Raw genomic sequence first — 18,931 nt, forward strand, 5'->3', positions numbered from 1 at the left:
AATATAACCCACATTTCTAGGACTAAACTTTATGGAGTATTGATACATAAATTATATCATCCCTTTGAACTTGATAGATATGGAAAGGGCTAGTTAAAATATTTTCAGGCTTAGTAAAATATTAGCTGGCAGATTTCTCTGGTTAAGTGAAATAATGGAAACTTTATAGAACCGAAAGTATTTGGTTGGTTCTAAGTGGTAAGAATATACTGTATATGAAATTTGATATCACAAAAAGTAATCATTCTGTTTTCTTTATTTAAGGATCCATTCGCAAACTAGTCTCTTTATTTTTAAGATTTCCAAATTTGAAAAAAACTTTCTCCTTTATAAGATGACAAAAGAAGGGGGTCCTGGTTTACAATCAATTTTTGGTATCTCTGGCTGCCCAACAATGAAAGCAAGGATCTTAGAAAAACAGAAGTAAGATGCAAATTATTTATGGGTGTTTTTTTTTTTTTTTGGTCTTCAGAGTTTCTTCATAAACTTTTTCTTTTTTTTTTAAAGATTTATTTATTTGAGAGTGAGAGACAGTTGGGGGAGGGGCAAAGGGAGAGAAGAGAGAGAATCCCAAGCAGACTCCCAACCAAGTGCAGAGCCCAATGCAGGACTCGATCCCATGACCCCGAGATCATGACTTGACCTGAAATCAAGAGCCTGGCGCTCAATCGACTGAGCTACGTAGGTGCCCCGTTTTATAAACTTTTTCAAAACTCCTTACTCTAGTTTCTTTTTCTTAAGATTAGTTTCCTTCCCCAAAAGCAAAAGAGGTATGCTCATGTCATTGTACAGAGAAACTTCCAGTCTTCCATGTATGCCTTATTCCTATTCACCCCCCTCTATACCCTTCCCACTCTGAAGCTGAGGACCCTTCTGGCAAATCAAATCCTTCCCCCCAGTTTAAGAGAACAAGATGTCATGGCCCAGCGGTGCCCATCGAAGCACAGTAAGCCTGCCCACTCCAATCCAGTGGTCAAATCCCTTGCAAATCCGCTAAGCTGTGATAAGTCTCTAGTCTTCAAATAACGGAGATATCCTCTTGGAGCACAGAGGTCAGGAGAGCCCTCGGGAAACAGCCATGCTCCTTTGTACCACCAACTCCCCAGCCTTTTATCACTGATCATATCAGATTCTGCACTGAATCATGTCAAGGTTGCTCCACTGTACCAACTGGGACAGGGGAATAGTATCTGGAAGGCCAGCATGATCCGAACCACCAACAAGGGACTTATTCTGGATCTGCATCTCCCAGATTTTTCCAGACCCTAGCTAAACCACTGGTCTCTAGCCCCCAAGTCAAGATCTTTTCCTACCTGGTGAACCTTAAAATTTTTCCTTCTACAATATTCAAACCCCTACTCTTTTCTTTGAAAGACTAGATTTTTGTTTCCCTCTACATTTGTCATTCAAATTTGCTTCTTTCTTATTTACTTCAGAACTTTTTCCCTACTCCCCTAACAATGTTTGTCTAATGCTAGAAATTCTCCCATTGGGAGCCACCCAAAGTTCCCTGGGACAATTGTCCCATAGTGTTGTTCTTAGTGTTTGGGAAGAGGTAGAATTTTTGTTCACAATCTTCTTCCATCAGGCTTCAAATACACACATCCAGTATATTCTCATGGCAGCGTTTCCTTTTCTGAAGTATAAATTTATACACCAAATACAAAGACTCAAGTTCAAGAGATATTTCTTCCAGAAGATCTGGCCCTTTCTTCAAAAATATCAATTGATTCACCTAGTTGGAACCTGGAGTTTATGAAACAAAGGTCCCATGTTTTGACTTTGGGGTTGGCAAGTTCGTTTCACATAAAGATTTTAGTCACTAGTAACACCATTCACCCAGCAAAACTGGACTGATGGATGTGGATGAATTAAGACAATCCATCAGCACCACATGAAAGACAAAAAATACACTGGGTTTGGTAACACCAAAATTCTCAAATGTGAGAACTGTATGTTTAAGTCTAAAGAATAACATCCACCCCCCAAAAATGGAGATAAAGAATGATGTAGACTCTAGAAGAGTTAGGAGCCATCTCTATAGCGCATCACAGATTCTAGCTTATGAAAACTGAATGTAAATAAGAAAACATAAACAAAGCATCCAGTACAGTGCCCATCATATAATAAGTACTCTATAAATTAGAGCTAGAATCATTATGGTCATTATATTAGGGATAGGTAGAGTCCTGTCTTCAAATAGAGACATGGAGGCACAGAGAGGAGAAAGCTACCTTCTACCAGGCCAAACCCTCCTCTCCTACTCCTGCCCCTAATCTCTACTCTCAAAGCAAACCCTGCCTATTAAAGTGGCCAGAGCAGCCCCCGTTCTATTCCCGATTCCCATCCTCGGCGAATAACATTCAGAAATGCTTAGAAAACAAACATCTAGTCACCAGATGTCCCTAACATCTGGCTAAACCCATAAAACTATCCTCTACCACAACTACCTCCTTCCTAAACTCCAAAGTGTAGGGGGGGAAAGAAGCTTATGAAATCTCTGATGTAGTGAAATAAGATCTTGACAGGTTCATCTTTGTGATTTTTTTCTTTCTTTGTTGTATGCCCCGACTCTCTCCTCTGTCATTCAGAGGCATCCACATGGCCATAAGGAAAAGTTTGACTTCTACAGCAAGAGGACTCAAAGAAATTCTAATATTCTTTTTCAAGTTCTAACCTCAGCTCTTGCGAATCAAAAGGGAAGGTCATAAGTGTAACTGGAGGTAATTTGTATGCCAGAGCAAAGAAGAAAGAGAAAAGGAGAGGAAGATGATCATACCCTCCAGCCTAGAGAGACCTGATCATGGTAACCTAGGTGGGCAGTAGAGGAGTGAACATGCTGAGGTCAAGGCTAGAACACCTCAGGGGCTGAGACAGTAGAAGTAAACCGGAGGGGATATGTCAGAGAGGAAGGAGTCCACATAGACACAGGCAGCATGTCTGCTCACCACACCGGGGGTCCCAGTAGACACGAAATGCCTGCAGACCCTCTCGCACTGTTCAAGAGGCATACCAGCTGACCTCAATTCTTTCAGGAAGAGTGTTCTGGCATCAGTTTCTTGCAAGAAACCTGTGGCTTCTCCAGTAGAAGGACATCCTGGCCAAGCTCCAAGACCCTGCTGAGCCTCAGTGTGGGGGTCAATCTGTGAATATTCCAGGACCCTCATGCGGACCTCTTAGAACAGGATAGGTTGCCTGACTCCTAACCAACCAAGAATGGTATGGAAAGGAAAGCTCAGTGCCATTCCTTGGGTAGTCTGGACCAAGATCTTTCAACCCCGGTACTACTCTTATTTGGAGCTGGATAATTCTTTTTTTTTTTTTTTTTTAAGATTTTATCTATTTGACAGAGAGATAGAGAGAGCCAGAGAGCGGAAGCTGGGGGGTGGGGATGGCAGAGGGAGAAGGAGAAGCAGGCTCCCCGCTGAGCAGGGAGTCCGACGTGGGGCTTGATCCCAGGACGCTGGGATCATGACCCAAGCTGAAGGCAGCTGCTTCACTGACTGAGCCACCCACGCGCCCCAGAGCTGGATAATTCTTTGTGGTGTGGGCTGTTCTGTGCACTGGAGGATACTCAGTAGCGTGCCTGGACTAAAGCCACTGAATGCCAACAGCACGCCACTACTTCCTAGTTGTGACAACCAAACCATGTCCAGACACCCCCTGCAGGAGCGAGGCGTGCAAAACTGTCCCCATGTGGGAACTATTGGTCTGGACAGGAAGGAGACCCTCCCTAATTACTGTGAATCTGTACCTACCTTCAATATTCCAGTCCAAGACATCAGTGATACCCATTTATAGCTACAATTTGTGACTGGCAAGCCACTATCTCAGATGTGACCCCAATAAGTGCATTTATTTTAATAATCTCAATATATTCAAAGCACTCACTACTACTATTAAGAATTATTAGTTATTAAGAATTATTAGTTATTAAGAATTATTAATTGGTAATAATTATTAAATAATTATTAATCCCAACATACCATTCTTACAAAAACACACACACACGCAAACTCTAAAAAGTCTGGTGTAAACAACTCCAGCACATGGTGCGCGTGGGTGGTTCAGTCAGTTAAGCATCTGTCTTTGGCTCAGGTCATGATCTCAGGGTCCTGGGATCGAGCCCCCCGTTGGGCTCCCTGCTCAGCGGGGAGCCTGCTTCTCCTTCTCTCTCTGTGTGCTCTCTCTCTCTCAAATAAATAAATAAAATCTTTAAAAAAAAAAACCAACTCCAGTGCAAATGATTTCTGAGTGCAGTAAATAAGTTCAGTAGTTAATTATGAAGGGGAAATTTTTATTAGCTAAGGACTTGGGGAGCAATAAAAGGAAGCCAGGTAACGATGGCACAAGTAGTCAAACCCCGAAAATGCGAAAAAGTCTAATACAGCATTTGGGACTGCTGGCAATTGCTGTGGACCTGACATTGCTTGCATAATTAACATTATACTCAAATATATATTAGCAAGCTCTCCCACTTAGTAGATGTATAATATTGGTAAAGAACGTTAATTTTTCTAATGTTTTTATTCACCTGCAAAACCGGAATATAATAACATACTTTATAAGATTGCAATACATATTAAGTGAACTAAGTCATAAAAGCAATTAGCACAGTGCCGGACATTTAATAATATCTTAATAGAGTTAGTGGTATTATTTTCATCATAACAGAATAACGAATTGAACTGGCAAATGATGTTAATAACAACATTTTAGATGTTTTGAAGCTCTGACTTAATCTAATTCTCACTCAGCCTGGTGACATAGACACAGTGATCATCACATCCCTTTAACACAGATACCAAGTGCTGGAGCTCGGCCAGACTTGCTCCCGGACACATCACTAGTACATGGTAGCCTAAGATTTAGGCTAGATCCTTCAGTCCCTACCTGAGTTCCCTTCCACCAGACAGCTCTACACCATGCTGAGAGTCGAAACCCCTAAGTCAGGATGCTTTCAGCTGACTCAGATGGCTTAAAATTCCTTCAAATAAAGAATTCTATTTGCTCATATAACTGGACATCCAGAGGTTGGGTAGATTCCGAGGACATGCAGTCAGGACTCTGGCTGCATTTCCCTGAGATGCTCTCGAGTTGCCTCCCTCGTGGTATCAACCTTGTTCTCAGGGCAGCTTCCCTTGTGGTCATAAAACAGCCACCAGAAGAAACTGAGGTGGAAAGAAAAAGTGGCTATTTACTGCTTCTCCTAAAAGTGAGAGAGAACATTCCAGAAGCCTCTGCCATCTTTGCCTCAAGCAGAATAAGGCCACATGGCCACTCTTGAACTAAATGTGTTCAAGGAGAATGGCATTGCCCTGATTTATGTTGTTGAGTCATAGCCCAGCCCTGGAGCCGAGGGTGGCTGAGGCATCCCTGAGAAACCGGGCCAGGGTGTGAAGAGGTGTACACTGTTTGCTCGGGAAGGAAGGAAGGACAGGTAGGCCGCCATCAAACCCACTGCAGTGTTTAGGACTTACAACTTCCTAACGAGGGCATTGTCCAGTTTCCACTTCCTTTGTGGTGATCATCCAAAAAAGAGATCTAGATGCATCTAATAAAGCCCTCAACAAGGAAGTGAGATTTAAGGAGGCTTTGAGACAACTGGGGGACTCCTTCAGCTCTCCTAGAGGCAGTTATATCCAAAACAAAGAGACGCAGCAGGTCTGAATGAAGAGGAACTCACTGCCTGAAATCCTCAAAAAGATGAAAATCCCATGTAGTTTCCTTCCAAAGCTTCAAACATCCCACCAACAGCTTCACGGTCTTCCCTGACATTTCATTTGCTCTGAGTTAACAAAAAGCAGCTCTACACCCTCGGTTTGTTATTTAACACATTGCCGAGAAGCCGGCTCGTCCATTTTTTTATGAACAGTTCCTCCTCTGAAACATAATAAATCCTTAGCAGTTCTTCAAGTGTTGGGCTGGCTCTTTGTTTCCAGCTTCTAGCAGCAGCTGATGCACAGATACCCCCTCCTACTGGCCTGAAGCCGTCCCCGGAGGCCCGAGAACTGGAGAGCTGAGAAGCCCTTCCCGGCCCGCCTGGGGAACAGGAGTACGGGGATATGCTTTCCTCTCGGGCTCGGGGCTTTTGTGCGGCGCTGAGGTGAAGGCCACCGCTCAGTGCGCATCCCGGTGGAAGGCGGAGGTAAGACAGCCTTCTTACAGGTCAAAGAAGAAGAGAGAGCAAGAGGGACGCACACAGTGGGTGGGTGTGCGGCAGCTTCCCTGCTTCCCGAGCCGTACCCAGCTCCCCACCCAGAACCCACACTGCGGTGGGCAGGGATTGCAGCAAGCACAGTGTGAACCTTCCAGGCCCTGCACCATGCCCAGACCATGGCCCTGTGTGCGCCCAGTTCCTCTGCCACACCCACCCTCCCCTTCAGCCCGGCGTGAGATCCTGAGCCCTCATGCACTGCCCGGTGAGTCCTGAGAAGTCATACCGCTGAGAGAAAAGAACAGAAGCCCAAGCAGGCTGATCTTCCAGTTCAAGTAAGTCAGCTGCCCCCTAAGTGCTACCCAAACATTCCCAAATGTCCTCCAGGCACGCCCACACTTTCCAGCACTAAGTTAAGAACCGTTCAACCAGCATGGCCTGGAAACTCAGTCACCCCTTCAAATCTCCATGAGCAGAAAACCCAAAGTTGGGGGAGGCAGAAGTGGGGGACAGAACGGCCAAAGGACAGAAAGAAGAGCTGCTTGCTTGTGAGATTTTTCCAGGTCGCCTCTCTCTGTTTCGGGACCTGCACAGTGGGTCTGGGATCCTGGGCCGGGGCTGAGGTCTGGGGGTCCACCAGAGACATCGCCGAGCCTGTGGAGCAGAGCGCGCCTCCTCGCTCCACACATGTGCTGCTTGAGTTATGCGAGCTCCAGCCTTCTGTTTCTGTTTATTTGTCTTGCGTTGTGTTGTTTTATTAACCAGAAACTTGAAAAGGAGGCTTTCTTTGTTGTATTGCCATTTGGCAGAAGACTAGAGGTTACAGTAGCAAGTGGAGCCTAAACATTTTTTTTTTTTTAAATCTCGATGAAAGTTTCTTCCAGAGAGAAAAACTATATCCGATTCCCCTCTCCCATTGAACCTCTGAAGGACTTCCCACACCTTACCTTCAAATAACAGAACCCTAGCCAACGAAAATGGAAAAACATAAATTTGTGCACGTAAAATGAAAAATCAGAGGGTGCCGACAGGCCTGTGTCAACAGGGTATTTTTAGCTATCAGTGAATTTTTAGAATCAAGTTTTAAGGCATGGTTCTTTGCACATGGACCTGGGATGTGTATTTTTTAGGACCTCCGCAACCATGGCTATCCTTACCTCATTTTTATCCTCATTAAGTGGAGAGTATCCCCACTAAAAAGACTAGGAAAACAGAGGCCCAGCGCAGGGGAGAATGACTGGCAGAAGTTCCTGGTGAGTGAAGAGCAGAGATGAATGTCTACACAGGACAACCCCTTGATGACTACACCTCTCCATCCATCATGTCCAGTCTCCATTTCTCAACAGCCACTCGCCAGCCCCTTCCCTAGAATTAAATAGGGCCCTTTTATTGTGCATTACTTTAGTCTTTCTCCATTACAGACCGAGTTCCTCATCCCTAAGCTCAAAGAAAAAAAAAATTCTGTGCAGAAGGAGTTCTTTGGCAAGGTTCTCAGAATCTCTGTCCCGGATCCTCATGGAATGGTTTGAACACAAAGGGTGACAGTGAGTGACGAGTTTTGGCTGGGGTTCATTTATCTCAGCCCCTGCCCCTGATGCCAGGGGAAGAGATGCAGGCAGCAGCTCAATTTTCCCTCTATTTCCCTCCACAGTCACGGGTGGCTAAGTCTCAACGATCAAGCTGTGGCAGTTAGAGGCAGGAAATGGAATCGGAGAAGAGAGACTCAAAGTTACCCACCATGGAGAGCCCAGGGTCCTTCGAGCTTTTCCAGGTCCCTGAGCCCCCAGCCGGGGTGCACCTGAACAAATCCTCTAGGGCTCAGATGGCCCATCGCGTTTCCTGAACTCTTTGTGAACCTGGGTCTCTGTCCCCACCAGTTGGGGTTGCCCAGTGGCTTTTGAGGAGCTGTCCTGAACTTCCGGAAAAACTGACTCGATAGGGTCCAGTTGTGCGCCACCGTCTGGCCTGAGAATCAGGTGGTGTGGACCTGTCCTTGCTCCTTAACCAAATGGAAAAATCAGACTGCAACCCACTTCCCTCTTGTCCTCAGTTTCCAGCAATTCTGACACGTTATGGATCTAAAAGTAGGACACAATGCTCTGGAGGTGGTGATGGAGACCGCTTTTACCAACACCTTACACTCAGAGGCTCTTTTCTGTGGCCAGTGCTGCTTTTGATCTGATATTTATCCCCCGTGTCTGGACACTCATCCACCTAAATTTTTTAAATTCGGGGGCACAGCAGAGGGAGCTTTTCCTACAATCATGCAAAAACAGAGTAAAGGATTTTTTCAAAGTCACTAAACAGAATTGTTTATAAGCTGAACTGGATGAATTTCTAAAGCCAAACATCTCATTTTTCAACCTACCACAATGTACGTGTGTGTGTGTGAGCCTGTGTGTATGTGCGCACACACGCCTGTAAACTGAAGAAAGCTTTCTTACCTTAATAATTAGTTCATGAATACTGTTAGATTATGAGACTGCCTAGCTCTGTTTAAAAATCAGTCAGCATTCAGTCACTTATACTTCCGATTTTTCTGAAAAACAGCAATTTATTAATATATGCCTTGTATGTAGACTGATTTCAATGGAAATAATTCAGTGATTTTTTTTTTATTAGAAGTTTTTCTGAGGATGTTACTACATTTCAGAATAGGCACACTGTTTTTAAGTCTTATTTATTTAAGTAAGCTCTACACCCCATGTGGGGCTTGAACTCATGACCCCAAGATCAAGAGTCCCATGCTCTTCTGACTGAGCCAGCCAGGCAGTCCCAGAGTAGGTACATTTTAGCAATGGTAGCTACTGAATTCTTTAGAGTCTGGAAGCAAATTTACCCAGTGATAATAAAAAATATTGAAACATTTAAGATATAAAGCTGTTTGTTAGTATAGCTAATATTTATTGAGAATCAAGTTCTAGACATTGTGCTGACTACTTTAATACATAAAATAAGTTAATCTTTATTAGAATTTTTTGACATATTAGAACTCTTTGATAATGAGGAACCATTACACAATCCTGGGTCTATTTGACCCAAAGCTAGAATCCCACCACACTATGTTGCTTCATCGTACAGTTAGTGGTGGAAGTTTAATTGTAATTGTGAAATTATTCTTGACAGCACTGTTAGTCAATCAAATTTCTGGGCCCTTAATAGATACTCAAATTTCTACATAATTGATTTTTTGGAGTTTTCCAGTAGTTAAAAAAAAAGGTATCTTTTTAATTGCAAATATAATCAAAATATAGGGGCAAATAAGTCTTTGTGTATGTACAGCATTGCATGATTTTTTGGAGAATTATTACCCTAATCCCTTAATTATCAAGGGTATAGTTATGTTTATATTTTATGTCTCAGTACTGAACCATTTATGTAATCCTAAATGCTGATATTTGTGGCTCATCTTAGACACTAGTGACAAAGTTGAGCAAAAATAGTACAACAAGGTCAGATGCAGCAATAAACACCATGTTGTATAAATTCTTTAGAAGATGCACACCAGGGGCGCCTGGTGGCTCAGTGGGTTGAGCAGCTGCCTTCGGCTCGGGTCATGATTGCAGGGTCCTGGGATCCAGCCCCGGTCAGAGTCCCTGCTCCACAGGGAGCCTGCTTCTCCCTCCACCCTTCTCCCTGTTTGTGTTCTCTCTCTCTCAGATAAATAAATAAAATCTTTAACAAACAAAAAAAGAACAAGATGCATGTAAATTTTATGTTTCTTGATATTGTTAAAATGTCAGTTCCCTCAGTTTTACTCTAGGTTAATCACAATCCCAAACACAACTTCAGCAGTCTCGTTGAGATATCAACAAGGTGATTCTAAAATTTATATGGAAAGACAAAGGTACTAGAGTAGCCAAAACAATCCTGCAAAAGAACAAAGTCACATGACTCACGTTATTTTACATACTATGATTTTAAGACTCACTACAAAGCTACCATAATCAAGGCAACGTGGTATTGGCAAAAGGTTAGACATATAGATCAATGGAACAGAATAGAGAACTCACAAATATACCCACGCAAATACAGTCAACTGTTTTTTTATTTAAGATTAATTAATTAACATATAGTGTATTATTAGTTTCAGAGGTAGAGTTCAGTGATTCCTCAGTTGTCTATAATACCCAGTGCTCATTACATCACATGTCCTCCTTAATGTCCATCACCCAGTTACCCCATCCCTTTACCCCCCGCCCCTCCAGCAACCCTCAGTTTGTTTCCTATGGTTAAGAGTCTCTTATGGTTTGTCTCCCTTTCTGATTACATCTTGTTTTACTTTTCCCTCCCCTCTTCTATCACTCCTCTGTTTTGTTTCTTAAATTCCACATATGAGTGAAATCATATGATAATTGTCTTTCTCTGATTGGCTTATTTCGCTTAGTATAATACCCTCTAGTTCCATCCACGTCGTTGCAAATGACAAGATTTCATTTATTGATCACTGAGTAATATTTCATTGTGTGTGTGTGTGTGTGTGTGTGTGTGCGCGCGCGCGCGCATATATATACACACACACCACATCTTTATCCATTCATCTGTCAATGGACCTCTGGGCTTTTTCCATAGTTAGGTTACTGTGGACATTGCTGTTATAAACACTGGGGTACAGGTGTTCCTTTGGATCACTACATTTGTATCTTTGGGGTAAATACCCAGTAGTGCAATTGCTGAGTCATAGGGCAGCTCTATTTTTAACTTTTTGAGGAACCTCCATACTGTTTTCTAGAGTGGCTGCACCAGCTTGCATTCCTACCAGCAGTGTAGGAGGGTTCCCCTTTCTCCACATCCTTGCCAACATTTGTTGTTTCCTGACTTGTTAATTTTAGCCATTCTAACTGGTGACTGGTGTGAGGTGGTATCTCATTGTGGTTTTGATTTGTATTTCCCTGGTGCTGAGTGATGTTGAGCATTTTTTCCTGTGTCTGTTGGTCATTTGTATGTCTTATCTGGAGAAATGTCTGTTCATGTTTTCTGCCCATTTCTTGACTGGATGATTTGTTCTTTGTGTGTTGAGTTTGATAAATTCTTTATAGATTTTGGATACTAACCCTTTATCTGATGCAACTTTTGCAAATATCTCCTCCTGTTCTGTAGGTTGTCTTTTGGTTTTGTCTACAGTCAACTGATTTTTGAGACAGGTACAAAGGCAATTCAATAAAGAAAAGATAGTTTTTTCAACAAATAATGCTGGAACATTTAGATGTCTATATGCAAATATGAAGTAATTAAATAATGAACCATTACAATTATCTCACATCTTATACAAAAACTAATTCAAAATACATCAGAGGCTGAAATATAAAATTTAAAGCTATCCAAATTCTAGAAGAAAACATAGGAGAATACCTGCATGACTAGGTATGGCAAAGAGCTTTTAGATACGACGACCAAAGCAAGATTCATAAAAGAAAAAATATAAACCATACTTTATCAAAATTTAAAACTTTTGCTCAGAGAAAGACATTAAAAGAATCAAAAGACAAGACACAAAATGGAAAAAATATTTGCAAACATAAATGTGATAGGGATGCCTGAGTGGCTCAGTCAGGTAAGTATCTGCCTTCGGCTCAGGTCATGATCCTGGAGTCCTGGGATCCAGCCCCGCATCGGGCTCCCTGCTCCACGGGGAGTCTGCTTTATCCTTTGCCCCTCACCACACCTGTGATCTCTCTCTTGTGCTCTTTCTCTCTCTCTCAAATAAATAAATAAAATCATTTTTAAAATAATAAATTAATAATAAATTAATAAATAAAAAATAAACAAAGTGATAATGGATGTGTTTCCAGAGGATATGAAGAACTCCCAAAACTCAATAAGAGCTAGGGGCACCTGGGTGGCTCAGTCTATTAAGTGCCCAACTCTTGGTCTCTGTTCAGGTCTTGATTTCAGGATTGTGAGTTCAGGCCCAATGTTGGGCTCCATGCTGGGTGTGGAACCTACTTAAAAAATAAAATAAAAAATAAAAAATAATAAAAACTGAACAAGAACGAAACAATAAAATGCTAGACAAAAGACATGAAAACACACTTCACCAAAGAAGATGTGTGGGTGCAAGCAAGTAACTTAGCTAGTTATTAGGGAAGTGCAAATTACAACCAAGTGCCCAAGTGCTCAGAAGTATTAAAAGCAAGTGAAGCTCTCAAACTTACTGCTAGGAAGGCAAAATGGCACAACCGCTTGGGAAAAGAGTTTGGCAATTTCTTATAAAGCTAGATGTTCATTTACCATAAACCCAGAAATCCCACTCCTAGATATTTACCCAAGCAAATTGAAAACTTACATAAAACCAAAAACCTATACACAAATATTTATAGCTTTATTCATATTCACCAAAAATTGGAAATGGCCTAGATGTCCTTCAGTAGGTGAATGGATCACTAAAACATGGTGCATCCGTATAATGAGTACTATCAACAAAGGAATACTACTCAGAAATGAAAAGGAGCACACTACTAGTTCATACACCAACATTAATAAACCTGAAATACACTTTGCCAAGTGAAGGAAGCTAGATCCAAAGGTTACATATTGTGTGATCCCATTTATATGACATTATGAAACCAACAAAACTATGGGGATGAAAAGCAAATTCCAGTGCTTGTCAGGAATTGGGGGTGGGAGGAAGGGCAACACAAGCGAATCATGGGGATACCGTGGTGATGTGATACATAGCTCAGAATCATAGAACTATACACCACAAAGAGTAAATTTTATTGTATATAAATTTAAAAACTCAACCCCAGATGAAATTCAGACCATGACAACTGAACCTAACTGCATTAAAATGATTGACACAACCATACCAAAAGGTTGAGTAAGAAAGGGGACCTAGCAACTTTGGGAAACAATGTGTTGACCAAATACCATAAAGCTAAAAATAAAAAGAACCAAACATAAAAAGAATCAAACCACTACACTTTAACTGGGTGAATCTGTTTCTCCCAAGGGTATGGAATAGCAATTCTGGAAGGGCTTCATACGTATACTATGATTGAACAAATAAATAAATATATCGTAGATAATAAGAGCCAGATTTCTCACTGTTGGAGAAAGAAATTACAAATAAGCAAAGAGGAAATTCCAGAATGAATCCTGTGGCACTGGGTTGGTATTGGAGGTATCAACATTAACCCATTTAAAAATAAATATATAGACTGTTATGGACTATGTAATTCTCATGTTGAAGTCCTGAAGTTAAGTGAATCATAAGGATGGGGCCCTAATCCAAGATGACCGGTGTCCTTATAGGAAAAAAAAGTGAGAGAGATCATGACCAAGTGAGCAATCCTGCAAGCCCAAGGAGAGAAGCCTCAGATCCTTAATCCTGTACTTCCAGCCTCCAGAACTGTGAGAAATAAATGTCTGTGTTTAGCGACCCTTTCTATGGTATTCCATTATGGCAGCCCTAGCCGACTAGGACACAGAGTGATACAGAAAGAAATCTAGATATATGTGTATAATTGGGTTATATTTCTTTGCTTTGTCTGCTGAGAGGGACTAGAAGCTGGACCCCCTCCTAGCAAGTAGCACAACTAATCCTCTAATCTTGGTTTCTAAATACATTCTCAATCCAAGGAACCAGGGAATCCTTGGAGAAGCAGATAATTCCAGGGCTGGAGCAGGGAAAACGTAAGATCATCCTGAAGCATTGTGTGGGGCCAGAAAGTAAGGAGGTGCTAAAGGGAAAAATGCGGACTGGGTTGGTATGGCAAAAAGGATGCAGGGATCAACCTGAAAGAGCTCCCAATGGCCCAAGTGGAACAATTTGAAATTTGAGCAACAAAATAAATTATAGTAATAGATGACAATCCAAATAATAAAATAAATATCCATGAGATCATACTCAGGAAGGAAGGAAAGGAGGGAAGGGAGGGAGGGAGAGAGAGAAAGAGAGAGAAAGAGAAGGAACAACTCTTTTTTGAAAAAGAATTCCAATAAATAACCATAGAAGGAATGAGTGAAATCACCGTTAGAACACCACAGTAATTATTGCCTAAGGTGAAATCCACCAATGGATGCTAAAATTAGTGAGCAAAAGGGTAAGGAAAAACAGGATATTTGCATGGTCTCAAAGTATTCCCCCCTACAAAAAAAAAAAAAATACTTGTTAATGACAAAGGATCTCCACCCCCCACCCCCCCCCCCACCAATTCTTGTTAATTGTGAAGGGAAAATAAAGTAACTTTGTAGTGGAGTACCCTGGCCAACACCACTTTGATCAAGTGCTCAAGGTCAGCATCACTAGTAAGAAGACATCAGTGTCATGGACCCTCCAGGGTGATGTGCTGTAAAAGGCATATCACCTCAATCATATTCTTCCCCAGAATATATAACTCTATCTAATCATGGTAAGACTTCGGACAAACCCAAATTGAGAGGCATTCTACATCACACCTCACCAATGCTCTTCAAAAGCATCGAAGTCATGCAACAGAAGTTAAGAGCAAGGAACTACTTCCAATGGAAAGAGGCTAAGGACACTGAACAATAAAATACAGCTTAGGGTCCTGGACTGGACCCTGGAACAGAATAAGGATACTTACTGCAGGGAAAACAATGAAATCTGAATAGTCTGAAGTTTAGTTAATAGTATTGCATTAATGCGAGGTTTTGGCAATTGTACCATGGTTGTGTACTATGGTAACATTAAGAAAAGTTGGGTGAGTATGCACAAACTCTCTCTCTCTCCTATCTTTGCAACCCTTAATCCTGGGATGAAAAGAAGGGAAAGAGAAAGCAACACTAGGTGTTTTAAACATGGAAGAAGAGAGAAGGGAGTTATGAAATCAGTGGATTTGCATTCATGTTAAGCCCTTAAAGGAGATGGAATGTTCATGAGTCATGTTGATGGAAACTCAACAAAGAAATAGAAGATTAGAAGGCAAAAGACCTAAGTTCTAGTCAGGCCCTGTGGTTCATCCTGCAAAGTTTGGCAAAATACTTACATAATTATAGATTATATCTATAACACTTTACTTAGATAATACATTAAGAGATGATTCTAAGAGATTCAGGTTTCTCACATATGATTCAGTTTCACCATGAAAAAGGTGGTGATAACAATAATCATGTTGCTTAATGAAATAGCATATTTAAATGTTGCCATGAAAAAAGAAGTAATTTCTGTTTCAGATTCTGTTTCTTCATCTGGAAATTGAGGATGAATTTCTCTAGGGTCTGTCCAATCACATAGGACTGTAAGTGCTACATAAAATATATTATATAGACGTTATAATAGTAGAACAAGATCAGGTTTTCTACATACATTCATCTCTTTCTTTGACAGCAGCAATATGTGGAATTTTTTATTAACACAAGTGATCTTTTCAATAGCACATATATGAAAACTAGAATAAAATTTACCCTAAAGATAGATGTAAGAAGTAGGGAGAGGCACTTCTCTTTATAAAAGCTTTATTTGTTTACGAAATCTTTAAAAGGCAAAATTATGAAATACTTAGGAACGTTTCCCTGGTGCATCAAAATGCAACCTAATTTTAATATAACCAATTTAATGGTAGATTGTCAGAAGCGTATCGCTTTCATCAAAGCATGTCAGCCTAGTATCCATGCAACACACGTATGCACAATGTGTATGTGTGTATGTGTGTATGTGTACTTGTATTCAAACACATAATGATGGGTGGGTTCTTTTCTTATTTTATGTGTCAGAAAGCTGTATGAAAAGTGTATCAGGAAAACAATGACCTCCTTCTCTCTAATTCACACCTTGGCTGATCTCGGTGGGTGCCTTCTTCCAACCCTGCCCCCCACTCTCCACAGCAGCAGCTGTGGGGCTGAAATGAGGAAACCTGACATCAGCAGCGTGTTCCCTCCATTCCTGTCCCCAGTGGGGCAGACAGGAAATGCCAGCCTCCTCACAGGAAAGCCTGTTGTGGTAAGATTTCCCGATTTACTTTATAAAGGCAAGAAGGCCAGATACAGCGGGAGATAAGCACTCAAGATTGCAAATGCTTATCATCTCTCAGGGTTCTGGGCCCCACAGCCATGACCAGTTTCTTTTCTAGAGATGCAAGCCAAAATTCAGTTTGGTTGCAACTTGAAAAGCCTCCCCAACTGAAAAATTTGACCAATCCACCCTTGTCAGCCCTTAGAGAAAACCATTGCAGACAGCTTGCTGAAGTCTGACCATGAGTGATAGTCTCACCCCAGGAATCCCTAGGCAAATTAATCTAGGGATTAATCTAGAATCATCTAGGGGTGCGGTAAAAAAAAGCTTGGGGTAGCTGGCTCCCCAAGCTCGTAGCCGAAGTCATGGTACCCATTTGCCTCCTGTCTCAACTGACCCATGAAATGTTCAGCAGGAATCCTCCTCCCTGGCTTTGCTTTTTCACTGCTGATGCTGCTTCTATAAATGGTTTAGCAGAGTGCAAAGGATAGGGATTTCAAAAGCATAAGACAGGTAGCTCATGAAGCGGTTAGCTGAATCAAAAAGGACACATGGAACTAGCTCCATCGGAAGTCAAGCACACTCCGGGAGCCTCACAGGCTGACCCACCCTTGGGTCAGAACTTGGAGAAGGGAGTGGTAAGGATTGGAGGGGGCATTACACACTGACCTATTTCTTCAAGATCCACTTCATTCCACCCCTCCCCTTCTTGTCAATTCTTATGAAATAGAACCAAAATCATCACCCGCAGAAGCAGCGAGCAGGCTTCACAGGGTGTGCAACATAATTCCTATTCTGCCCATCTCCACATTACCAATCACTCTGAAGCAATGCGAATTTCACAGTCATATACTCAGTTCATCCGTGCATCCCTCACAAATCTGACCTTTTAAAAAGAGAAACGAAGATTCGGAATAAACCTCTGTTCCCCTTGAACTCAGCCAAAAATCTAGGAGACACCTTACTTCACAAAGTCTGATTTAAAAACATACACCAAAAAAATGAAAACACACCCTCGACTTTTGATCTCTTATCTAGGGAAAGCAGGTTCTCTGAGAGGAACTCACAAGGCAGTCAGTCCGCAGTGTTTATTGTGTTAAGTCGGGGACATTGTTTTGTGTTCAGCTATGACGTGCATTGAAGTAATAGCGAGCCATCGTGCTCTCTCCAGGACCCCACTGTCCCCATCTATCAAAGTTGAGGGTTACCAAAATAATAATAATGACACATCAGACCAGTATTTGATCAGGCAAGGATATACACAGCGTCTTTTCCATCTAGAAGTTGGAAGCGCTTGGTCGAAAGCATCTCAATTCTCAAAAGACTATCCTTAGGTATTAGTAATAGGGATATTACTGGTTATCTGTCCCCATTCAAATATCTCCCACACCTCACCCCACTCCTACCACGTCCTTTAAAAAAATATATACCCCAAAGACCTTTGTGTCGGATATAATTGGCATGGGCCCAGCTCGACTTTTGCCTAGGTTTTTTTCTTTTTTCTTTTTTCTTTTTCAAATTGGGGTTATGACGGCAGGCGGGGAACAACGAATATAGCATCGATATTTCAGACAATGCTGCTCTGGTGTCCTTGGTAGCCAGAGTAAGCAGACTTCTACTTCTGTGGCATTTTTCTCAACAGCATCCCAAAGGGTTGTTTTGTTTTCAACTAATACAGTCATCCTCCACCTCAAAGTTGCAGTGGACGCACCATTTGTCCCACTCTACGCAGTTATGTTTTGAATCCTTTAAAATCCCTGATTCATTCTCCCTGACACTGTGATGGCGACTCCCTCTACAAGCGGTTCTGAATTTGATGCTTTTCATTAATTCTGTCCTCTTCCCTCTTCTTGAGAGTTGAGTCAGTCCAGGTTGATAGAGCAAAGATGGTCTTTGCAAAGACCATCTAGTCTTAGACCATCTAGATTATCTAGTCTTTGCAAACCTTTGCCTTCTCAGAGATAGCAAAGTGATATAACTCAGGTCCTTCTCAAGACCCATCCTCCCACCCCCGGCAAACGAATGAGTGGATACAGAATGAATTATTCCATTCAATCAGAAAAAGCATCACCTGACCTGGAACCATACCGTAATTGTTATGAAGGATTGGCATTGGCCCAGCTAACTCTTGTCTCGGTTTTTTTCTTTTCTCTTCTAGACAGGAGCAAGGATGAACAATGTCTCCCAATAACCTAAAAAAATATAATCATAGATGAGACTAGTAATATGCTCTTTAGAATTATAAAAATTTAAGATAGAACAATGTTCAGGGATTATCTAATAAAATTAATCAATTGATATTCATGAAGAGATAAGGAGAGAAAAACTTGCTAAGGGGGTTGAAGGAAAGAATACAATGTATATAAAAATCTTTAGTCTTAAGAGCTCCTCTTTGCCTTAATGCTTGGTCTTATTCACTCTCCAGTAACCTCACCTCTTCATCCACAGCCCTGGGAACTTCTTTTTTTTTTCTTAGAGAGGGAGCGCACGTGAGAGCATTTGAGTGGGTGGGGGGTGAGGTGGGGGTAGGGGGTAGGGGCAGAGGGAGAGAGAGAATCCCAAACAGACTCCACACTAAGTGCAGGGCTTGATCCCAGGACCCTGAGATCATGGCCTGAGCTGAAATTGAGAGTGGGACACATCACCAACTGAGCCACCCAGGCACCCCCATCCTTGGAAATTTTATATATGTTTGATCTGTAGGCAGGAGTGAGGGATGAATCTGTCAGCTTAGGAGAGGCCCTTTCTTTTGCACCTGTTCAGATCACAGATCTCTTGGTCCAGGCATTCTCCATCCTTGCTCTGAATGCTCCTTATTTTGCACCCTATGCTACCCCATCCTAAGATCCTTTGTTACA

Source organism: Zalophus californianus, chromosome 11 (assembly GCF_009762305.2).
Source record: "Zalophus californianus isolate mZalCal1 chromosome 11, mZalCal1.pri.v2, whole genome shotgun sequence".
NCBI classification, from domain to species: Eukaryota; Metazoa; Chordata; class Mammalia; order Carnivora; family Otariidae; genus Zalophus; species Zalophus californianus.